Source organism: Gavialis gangeticus, unplaced genomic scaffold (assembly GCF_001723915.1).
Source record: "Gavialis gangeticus isolate Ggan-Ray unplaced genomic scaffold, GavGan_comp1, whole genome shotgun sequence".
Classification (NCBI taxonomy): Eukaryota; Metazoa; Chordata; order Crocodylia; family Gavialidae; genus Gavialis; species Gavialis gangeticus.
In genome coordinates this window covers 18,295,634-18,307,608 of record NW_017729024.1, presented here as the reverse complement: position 1 = coordinate 18,307,608, position 11,975 = coordinate 18,295,634, and positions in this window count along the sequence as shown.

The following is an 11,975-nucleotide window of genomic DNA, read 5'->3' as shown; positions in this document are numbered from 1 at the left end:
TGACCCCCTGCCCTGGGCAGGAACGAGTGATGGGATCATAATACCTCAGCTAGATATCTATCCAACCTCCTTTTGAAGAACCCCAAGGTAGGAGAGAGCACCACCTCCTTTGGAAGCCCATTCCAGAGCCTGGCAGCCCTAACCATAAAGTAATGCCTCCTGATATCAAGCCTGAACCTACTCTCAATCAATTTGTGGCCATAATTCTTTGTTATCCCAGGTGGCACCTGGGGGAACAGAGCCTCACCTATTTTCTGCTGATCCCCCCTGGTGAGTTTATAAATGGCCACCATATCCCCTCTCAGTCTTCTCTTGTGGAGGCTGAATAGATTCAGGCCCTTTATTCGATCTTCCTAGGGCCTGGCCTGCTTCCCCCTGACCATGCGAGTGGCCCTCCTCTGCACCCTCTCAAGGTTAGCCACATCCCTCTTGAAGTGCGGCACCCAAAACTGGATGCAGTACTCCAACTGTAGCCTGACCAGTGCCGCATAGAGGGGAAGTATCACCTCCCTGGACCTGCTTGTGATGCATCTGTAAATGCATGATAAGGTGTGGTTAGCCTTACTGACTGCTTCCTCGCATTGTCAGCTCATGTCCATCCTGGAGTCAATGATGACTTCAAGATCCCTTTTAGCCACTGTGTTGTTGAGAAGGGTATTCCCCAACCTATAGGTATGTTGAACGTTCCTTCTCCCTAGATGCAGCACCTTGCACTTGTCTGTGTTGAATTCCATTCTATTCTCATCCACCCACCTCTGTAACCCATCTAGATCTAGTTGGATTCTGTCCTTCCCTTCCATTGTGCCCACTTCTCTCCACATCTTTGTGTCATCAGTAAATTTGGACCGTGTGCTTTCCATGCCTGCTTACAAGTTACTGATAAAGAAGTTGAATACCCCAGGCCTGAGGATTGAGCACTGGGGAACTCCACTGCCCACATCCCTCCAGGTTGAAATAGCGGGCCCAGCCCTCAAGAAAGAGATTGACACAGGACTCACCTGTAACTGAAGAAGTCCACTAGTCCACGCTGAGTCCAGTCAGTCGAGATGGCTGTCGAGACATGAGAGTTCCAGAAATAGAAAAGAAAAGCTGCCACTTGAGACCAATGCAAATAAATGATGGCATATCATCTGGGTGGTGCTGGGCCAGGGTGTAGGGGAAGTTAGAGCCCTAGAAGAGACCTATCTTGAGATATTTATCCAGTGGTGTATTATTATCACCTCCTGATTGAGATCATATTTAAACATCAAGATGTGGCAGGTAAGAGTCAGGACCCTCACTATGATATACAGGCAAGTGATCACAGTATGGACAGATGGGGTCAGGAAAGTACTTGGTTGTAGTTCATGCTGTTTTATCCAAGCCTGGACCTTACATCCTTCCATATGGATTTTTCAAGAAACAAATCCTGAAACTAACACACAATGCTACTATAGTCCTCATGTATCCTCACCAAAGTTCTTGAAGACAGCAAAGCCTGCAAAACTATAGCAAGCCACTACTGCACAGGGGAGGTGATCATGAGAGTTACCTTAATCTGCCCACAAAAAGTCAATGGGAGTTTAACTACAAACTTCAGCAAGCCTTAATTAAAGATAAGGTGTAGATGTTGTAGTAAAGGGAGCTCCCAGATACTGTGGTCCCTAAATCCCTTTTTCTACCCTTTATTTGGTGCAGTCTGTCTTGAAAGCAAGAGATGGATTCAGATTTAAATTGAAATATCTGAAGACATGTAGGGCTTCAATTTTGATATTTAAGCAGGATTTAATCTTGTGATGGGTGCTATAACTATGTTTATACATCAAAAAGAAACTACCATATCCTTATACAATCTTTTCCATGTGTTGACTATATAATTAATAATTGGGGGAAACAAATACTATGTCATATTATGCTATATATCTTATTTCTTCCCTTGTACCAAAATTACTACATAACTGTCCTAAAATGGAGGTATGTTCAGAATCTTAGACTCATTTGAGTTATTATGCAGAAAGGATTTTCTATAAAAATTATGCTGTCTGATACAATATGCTGACATTCAACATCTCAGGAAACAATTTGTCTATTAATGTTTTGGCATTGTCATATCTTTCTTCTGCTAGCAGCACTAAAATTAATAAACTGAGACCTCACATTGGATTTCATAAGTGTCCAAAGGAAATAGTTAATTACATATGAGGTTTTATGATCAGCACCTTTGGATCTGTCTCTAAAGTGGACTTACTTACAGATATTTATAGGCCCAAGTTCAACACTATGATCCTAAAAAACCTGGCTCAGCACAGCAGCTACCTGGTCCTAGAGATACTTAAATTCACTGTGTGTGAATTTAAGTGCTTTTCATGTGCCAAGACCTAGCATGGTTGGGGAAGGTACATGGTTTGTTCCTGTTAAAACCCTATTTGGATCTGGAAACAAATCCAAACAACATGGAATGGTTACTAAGGGTGTGACAGAAGTTGCTTTTTTCACCATTTAAACTGCTTTATTGCAGTGACTTAACAGAAGTGTATGGCTTTACAGTGCTTTAAAAATGGGGACAGAACTTTAAATTAACCCTTGTTAACTGAGGTATTAAATTTAAAAGTGCTGTAGTTTACAGCACTGCAGAAACCTACAGTACTTTAAATAACTTATCCACTGGTCAGAAATTTGACCAGCATACAGAAACCCCAGGAGGCTGCAGAGAGTCTCCTGCCTCCTAACTTGGAAAGTGCAAGGAGGCTCAGAGGTCCCTTCCAGCAAACATTGCTCTTCTGTCAAGTTTAAGAGTGCTGTAACTTTAGAGTGCTTTAAGAAGTGCTCTAAATTACAGTGCTGTAAAATGTGCGTGGAGCATTTCTGTACATACCCTAAATCCCTGAGGGCTTGATTTAATACACATGCTTAGAGCATGTTGAATGCTGAAACAGGCTACAGTAGTGACTTCTTGAAGGTGGCCAGAAAGTGACCAAACATTTTTTACATATTTGAGTTTCAAAAGGATATGCTCCCACATAGCTTAGACGGTAGCACTCCTCTGAGAGCAGGGAGATGAAAGCAAATGAACTCTGACTCCTTGTTCAGTATTCAATTGGTTTTTTTAATCAGCTTTCTGGGTTGCCTAACATATGCCATGCACTATACTGGAAAGACACCTTACTCTTGGCCTTGGATTCCATTGTAGGTGTAGGTTACCAAGATGAGTTTTTATAGTACCTAATTGGAGGGGGGGAGTCCTTCATATCTGACTTTTCAGAGTCTCTACTTCTTTCATACATTTGGTTACTGGAAACACATATAAGAAACTGTCCAACTCCAGCTTAGTTTCCTTTGGTCAATGTTCTTGTTATGCAAAAGACTTTGACAAGTAACCACATTTCATTTTCTTCAACCTTTCCCACTACCCCCAGTGAACCAGTAAGAAGGTAGTAGTGTTGACAGGATGAACTGATTTACGTCAATAATACATGAACCTTTTGACTGATGCACTGCCATATGGAAACAAGTTATCATAAGAAAGACCTTTACTTTGTACATCAAGATTACAGTCATGACTACTAAATGTGACTGTACTGACTGCTTCAATCAGAAGCTCCAAATCTGAAAGAAGTTGGCTGTCTGGAAGCATTTGGTAGAAGAAAAAGGTAGCAGTGAAGAGATGCATAAGAAAAGTTCAGGGCAGTACACTTTGAAGAGTGGAATAAAGTCTTAGATTAAGACCTACTTTGGGTAATATCTCAATTTATAAATTCTGAACATGGACCTTTGTCTCTATTTTGGCCACTTTAACTCTTCTATTCTATTTTGGTGCTCTTTTCCCCTGAAGCAGTAGCTCCCTATTGAATGACAGATCAAACATGTGAAAAGTTGTTGCCTTCTAGCTCTGATTCCCTTCCTTCCTCATTTCTTTTTTTGGTTGACAGAAATGATTTTAAAGTAGATATCAAAATAATTCAGGCAGCATACATTTGATCTGCAGTTTCTATGGTTAATTAGTAGAGCAAATATCAATAAACAAGACAATGTTTGATGTTTGTGAAAAGCATGTTTCAGATTGCGTTGCCTACATATTATTTAAACTACATGCAAGTGATTGTAATGAACCTCCATGTGTGAAGGACTAAGTTTCCAGGCAATGTATGATCAAGATTCCAGTGCCATTATTTGCTACTATTTCACGTCTTCTTTTTCTCCTGAACTAGGTGTTTGCCTGTGGAGTACCTTTTGCTTTGGTTGTTTGACACATTTGACTGCTGTGGTGCACAAAAGGAATAACTAAGTCTGACAGTATACAAGACGAATGATTTCTTGTTCTTATATACTTAAACTCAGTGTCACCATTTCAACTTTTACAGTAGTAACTGTAAAGTTTTAACTGGCTTGATATTATGTCTAAGAAAGACACTCTATAGTTTTCCCAGGAAAGGGGAAAAAAGAAAAAAGGTCTGGTAATGCCAAAGAACTAAAGAGAGAAAACAAAGCTACATTTGCAAAATTGTTTTTTTAGGTCAACTTTACCATTTGCACCTGTCAGGACCATGTAAAATCCGAGTCTCAGATTCTAAATATTGTATGAGTCATCATAAAATATAGATTACTTGCATCTTTTGATTGCCATAATGAACAAACTACTGTAATAATTAAGCATGGATTCAAACTACAGTGACTAAACTGTCATTAAATCTTCACAGTATGGTTTACTAATTGCCTTACAGCCTGTTCTCAAGCACTGCAGATACTTCATTTATTCCTACTAATTCTAAAGCCAAAACAGTTTGAATATCATCATGTGCTTTAATTTTCACTTGCCCAAAATCTCCCTTCTTCCTTAATCTACATCAGGAGTTTTAAAGAGCACTCTGTTAAAAAACAGATACAGGCAGTCCTTGACTTGCAATGTTTCAAGTTACGTTTTGCACTTACAGCATTTATAAACTGACACCCTGTTTCAACTTCATGACATCAGTTTTGACTTTACAGTGCTTGACCCCATGTGATGCCATGCCAGTAAGCAAGTTGCTGTGTCACCCATCTCCCTGGAGAACATCTGTCCAAACTACCTTGGACACTTTCTTTAAGAAAGCAGACGAGACTCCAGAAAAACCTGCAGCCAACAGTCCTGAGAAGACTCCAGCGAAAAACCCTTCAAAAAGTCCAACCAAGAGCTTTTCAAAAAGTCAAGAAAAGTCACCTCAAAGATGTCCTTCCAAATCAATATGATTGCTATTTACAATATAAATACATTAATGTAGCTATATTACTCATCTATAATTGATCAAGTACAAAATTCTGGGGTATTTTTGGTGAAAATAGGGTATCAGACCTTATTTCAGGAACTAATCCCCCATTTATAATGTTGTTTCTTATGAGAAAATTGGTTCTGAGTTGCAACATTTTGACTTAAGATGTGGTTTTCAGGAACCAATTGTCATAAGTCCGAGGACTGCCTGTACAAAAGTGTCACATTTCAATGATATTTAATTCTGAAATGGAAATTATTTTTGATAATGTTGAAACATTCAACTTTTGTTTAATTTCAGAATAGAACACCTCCATGCTGCATTTGAAAATGACTTTAATATTAATGAGGTTTTTAAAAAAAAATTTCCCCTCATAATAATCAGTTCTTTTGAAATAACAAATATTGATTTGGTTATTTTGCTGCATGTATAAGCTTATGGTAATATTATAAATCTGACATATATATATATATATTTATTAGAACTGCAACTTTTTTGATTTTGTGAAAACAAATGCATTTGTCCAGAGTTATGAATTCACAAGAAATATTAAATGATGTGCGTGCACATTTCCCCAAATCCAAAAATCTCCCCTAAAACAGAAAAGTCTGATTCATACATAGCTCTGGGAAGACTACAAAAAATGGTGCCGACCAGACATAATGTGTTTTTATTAAAAAATCAGAAAGTGAAAGCAACTGAGCTACCAGAGATGAATCTCACTAGCAAAACTATGAAAGCAAATAGTTGTCAGCATCAGAGATCTTTAAATTTGGCCCAGTATAAAGTATGAATAAAACACATTTCTTCTGTCTCAACTCATTTGCCCAGCACTACACAAAATTCAGTCTACTTGAATATATAATTTGAAAAGTCAGCTTGACAGTTTACACTAATTTCATTGTCGAGCGTGCCCAGAAATCTAAACTGAACAAAGGATGATGGATTTCTCCAAATTATCAATCAAGCATTAAAAGCATCAGGTTGAAATGTTTGAAAACTAGGTTTATTCAGATTATTTCCAGCTCATTGGCGCTCTGATTAGAAAAGGAGACCAAAGCTGTAGGAATTCCTTGAAGAGCTGGAACATGAAAATGCCTAAAGACAATTAGATGCACTTTTATTTCAAGGCTGTTTTAATATGTGAACAGTAGGGAGAGTTCATCTGTACAAATAAGTTCCTATACAAAATGAACATTTTGTTCCATTTCCATGATACCTGTGCAAACTTTGGTGCTAGTGAAGCAAGCTCAGAAGAGAAGGACCTCTATCACAGTGATACCAAAAGCTTCTCTATATCTTTAATAGGCTTTGAAATGCTTTTATGACCATACTGAGAAGCACTTGTCAGTTTGCAAATGTGTATGCTAGTTATCTGTTTGAATTCAGGAGAAGGGGTGGGGGCGTGAAGGTGGTGAGTGTTTCTAGGTAAAACCCATAATCTCTGTACAGGATGTGTTCTACCTAGAGCTGCAAACAGATGTCACCTATGTGGCACTTGTTTTGCCATGACTGCCCAAAATTATGGCTGAAATAGGTGGTAAAAGTTGTGCTGATTTTTTGTGGAGGACATAAATTTTACTTTATTGGTGGGAGTGAATGGGCAGCCTGAAGCTGCCTGATTCTACACACAGTATAAATTCCTCTGAAGAGGGAAACATCCCCCCCATTGTTGATCCTGCTTTACGGACAATGTCTGTTTATAGCTTAAAACCTTCACCCTGAAGGATACAGACAGAAGTGACAATTTTCACCTGATCTGGCCACAGAAAGCAGTATATAGCTGTGACCAAACACAAGTGTGTGGCTCCAAACAGCTTTAAAAATGGCTGATTGGGTGAATGTCTAACCCCTCATTGCACTAGGTATCTGATAAAGATGTTTCAAAATGTAGCATCCTTTGTAATTTGTGTCTGCAGAGCTCTGAGCTTGTTGCTGCTGAATTTTCAGAAAGGGAAGGAGGAAAGGGAGCAGAGGAAATTCAGTCTGGGAGCAGAGGGAGTTCTTTTTCAGGCCCCCCTGTTTGTTCCCAACAGTCTTACCTACAGTACTCACTGATCCTCTCTGGCAACTAAAAATCTGTTTCATTACTGAAGGAGTATTTCCCCACTGCTCAATATGAGAAGAAGAAATTGGGGTCCAAGGTCCACCCATCTCCATTGCATCTGGTTAAGTGTCCTATCTGACTGTGTGGACTGTTCTAACAGACACAGACTTTCACAGTTCAGCTTCAATGACTTCTAAACTACCTCCATAGTCAACTCCCTTTAACATGCCAGCCCCTTTTTACAGTCCTGCTCACTGATTTGATCTCAATTATTTACTGCCTCACAGCTCTTAATGATATGCTGCTCTATTCTACAGCTTCCTCAGCCTGCTGCTCTTCTTTCTTCCTGTGCTGCATTTAGCTTCACTCCCCTTGACTCTTACCCAGAGGGTATAGCAGGGCAGCTCTGCACCTGGGGCAACCATGACATATGGGGCAGTGTGGATGATACAGATTTCAGTAGCAGGATCAGCTGCTGCTGCATTGTTGGCAATTTTTGTGCTGCTCTTTCCCCTCCAAAGTTGGTGTCCAGAGACACTAGCCAGCCTCCCCAGCCCCCTGCCCACTTAGTTATGCTACAGCTATTACTGCTTCGCTGACCTGGGTTCAACTCAGTTGCTTTCCTTAGATGGTCATTCTAGAGGTAGGCAAAGATAGAAGTAGACAGATTTCTTGCCCTTAAAGGGACTTATTCTTACTTTAGATCTCTTATTCTAATGTAGGGCCGGGGATCCTGCCACATTGAAGCAATCTGCTGAAACAGTCAATATCTCTCTCCATTCCTTTCAGTGTTTTAATAGTATTTGATGTCATTCAGAGCCAACCCTGTTAGTCTTGTTTCTAAAGCAGAAAATATTTAAGGTGTCAAAAAGAATACTGACATTATGACTATCCTATTTTTAAATTTGAATTAATGTAATGGATGGGGGGATATCCTGATGGTAGAAAATGAGGCGCTAGGGAACTACTGCTTCGGTAACAGTTTAAAAAAATAATCTAGGGATGTTTTCCTTGGGAGGTACCTTCTCATTACCAAGGTATTAAAAGAAATAGCTCCATATTTTTGTATAGGACAAAGAATAGTTTTGTTTCTGCCAACTGACTCTGTGCTGACAGTTATGCTATAGCACTCCTTATCCGGTGGGGAGATCCTGATGCTGGGATAATAATCAAACTGTATCAGTATAAACAGAAAAGAATGAAATTGATGTTTATAAAATGTCACTATATTAATGTACACCAAAAGACAAGTTTACAAGCGAGTCAATGTAAATAATATTACTTTTTTTCATCCACCAAACTGGAACATGAAAAATATGTCATTTTGGTTTGAGCTGAAATAAACATATTTTTTGTTTGTTTTAGTGGAAGAAACCTAATAGAAACATCGTAGTTTCAAGAACGAATCTTACTTGACCTGAAATGAAAATGTTTTGGTTCCATTTAGGTACAAAAAACTTAAGACAAAAGACTAGACTTGGGCAATATTCACAAAAAAAGGGGGATAGTACTGTCCTACCCACCTAGTGGCAAGGGCAATAACCCAGACAGTAGGAGAGCTGCGTTCAATCCCTTCTTTTACTTGAAGAAATTTGAATCTTCATTTTGTACTTCTAGTGTAGTGCCCTAAGACAATAGTGTATTTTAGAATGATTTCATTAAATCTTTCTGTTCAAACTGTTCAACATATTAGGAAGACCAAACAGACTCCAAGTTGAATATAGTTTGGGATCAACTGAAACATCATTTGGCAGCCAAACCATATGCCCACCCCTACTCTTAGTTCAATAACTTTCAGTGAAATAGGATATAACAATCCAGGGAGAAGAGACAGAATATGCACTACATTTTTTCAATTCTAAAAGTATATGGTTTATTTAGGTATTAGAATAGGTTATGATGAAAATCATTTTCAGTCTTCCTCCTAATAATTAATACTTTTGAAGCAATAAGTATGGATATGGTTATTTTTCTGCATGCATATTATTTAGGCTCAGTTTTTCTTTATTTACTATCTAACTGCAGAAAAGTATTGTGTATACTGTATTTAGTGTCCTGCACTTTGGACAGAATAATCCCAAACACCAGTACAGGCTAGGGAATGACTAGCTAAGCAGCAGTTCTGCAGAAAAGGAACTTGGGGTTTACAGTAGACAGTAAGCTGAATATGAGCCAGTAGTGTGCCCTTGTTGCCAAGAAGGCTAACAGCATACTGGACTGCATTAGTAGGAGAATTCCCAGCAGATCAAGGAAAGTGATTATTCCCCTTTATTCAGCACTGGTGAGGCCACATGTGGAGTACTGTATCCAATTTTGGGCCCCCCGCTACAGAAAGGATGTGGACAAATTGGAGAGAGTGCAGTGGAGAGCAAGAAAAATGGTTAGGGGTCTGGGAAACATGATTTCTGAGGAGTGGTTGAGAGAACTGGGCTTATTTAGTTTGGAGAAGACAAGACCGAGGAGGGATTTGATAGCAGCTTTCAACTATCTGAAGGGCAGTTTCAAAAAAGATGGAGCTGGACTGTTTTCAGTGGTGACAGATGACAGAACAAGGAGCAATGGTCTCAAGTTGCAGAAAGGGAAATTTAGGTTAGATATTAGGAAGTATTCTCTCACAAGGAGGGTAGTAAATCACCTAAACAGGCTACCCAGTGAGGTTGTGGAATCTCCATGCTGGTGGTTTTTAAGACCTGGCTAGGCAAAGCTTTGCTGGGATGATCTAGTTGGGGCTGGTCCTGCTTTGAGCAGGGGGTTGGACTAGATGATCTCCTAAGGTCCCTTCCAACCCTATTTTTTTATGACTCTAGTCATTCAATATTTAAAGATTATGATATTCTTGTTTATATAAGTTTTAGACTGCTGTAAGCAGATTGGGATTCAGATGCAAATTACTGAACTATGTACATACAGTTAAATCTCACTACCTTTAGGAAAAAATGCATTTCTATGTTAAGGTCAAAATTTGTTCTTCCAGGACCCAAAAGCCTGAACCAGAAAAATACTTTATCTTTAAAACTGGCCATATGAATCATAGTTGAAAACCTACTTCTTTCTTAAAAACGGCTTTGATAGCATTTTTTTTTTTGCCTATCCCTGTGGATGATGCCTGCATAATTTGCCTTCAACAATCTTTTTTTTTTAGTTCTCATAGCCCTTTTTCCTGTCATCTGCTGACACTCCTTTTGTCATTGAAGCAAATCTCATTTTCTCCTCCACACTCTTGGTGCAGGAATAGACCAACTCAGGACTGTTCCTCTAACTCTAGATGCAGTTGCAAAGCAGACTAGGTATGCCAGGTATGCCCAAGCAGCTGGATTAGTCAGTGACTGAGAACAGATTACTGCACAGCAGTGTATATTAAGTGTTTGCATTATGTTTTATTTATACCCAATTTATACTGACCGTCATTTATACTGTTGAAGAAAAATCTTGTGACCCAAAAAACACTATTGTAAGTGACCTAAGTGTCACAAATCCCAAACAGTATCCATGAATCTCACTAGAATAAATACTCAGAAATACTTTTTATTTTTAAAAAGTATTTTATGTGGCCCAATTTAAAGAAGATTTAAATATAGCACACCTTTACAATTGAAAAAATCAGTAGCTGTTTTTTGTATTTAGTTCATATAGACATTTCCTCATGGATAATCTACTATTATTCTTTCTCTGTTCTTGATGAGTTTTTATATGGGATATACATCTGAAACGGTGCCGAATTTTTATGGGGATTATACATAACTACATATATAAAATTCTTGGAGCAAATTTATTAAGTTTATGTCCTGAGGTAATTGTATAAACCAGGGGTGATTGTATAAACCTCAGCCATCTGGCTTACAGGGCTCCCTATGGGTCAGGAAATTTGGCAGTGGATAGCAGTACCAGTTAATACTGCCACTTTGGCTGCCAAATATCCAAGCCCTGTGTGGCTGCATCATGGCCAGGTTATAATCCCTCCCCTTCTGTGAATCTGCATCAGGTTAGGTTCCCAGCCTGGCTGCATTAGTGCCAGCCTGCCCCCTTCTCCACAGCTGGATCATGTTCTGCCATGCCCAACCTGAAGGACTATCTGGCCCACAGGACAAAAAGACTGAGAACCACCGTTATAGTCTGATGGAGTTCAAATAATAATCTTGACCTGTTTTACTAGGAATTGTACAAACATATATGCAGACAAAACCACTGTTTCAGGTAAAGTGTTAGTATCACCATTTTATTTTTGCTTTAGGTAACCATGTGAAGCCTATACATGTACTATATTAAGTACTAATAGACTAACTCAGGACTCTCCATCCAGTCCCTGATCCAATGGCACATGTTCTATAGTATGCATAGTATACTATATCCTTTAGTATACTATAGTATGCATAGTATAGTATATCCTTTATTCTATACACTCTTAAAATCCTGTAAACCAGGGGTGTCAAATTTATAAGCTAAGTCATGAGGTCCAAGGGGTTCAAAGCGGGGTTGGAAATTTGAGGACAGAGTGATCTATTGTTAAAACTATGCAGGAAGACTTTCCACACAACCACAAAGCATAACACCCTAACCTGCCACAGGGGGACAATGGGAGTCAGCGTCTGCTGCTGCAAGCGTTGTTAAAATATGATCAAGGGATCCAGGCAAGAGGGGCATGCCAGACACTAATATTACAGAGGCAAAGCAAACAAACAAACCCCCAATCTGTCTGTAGGATA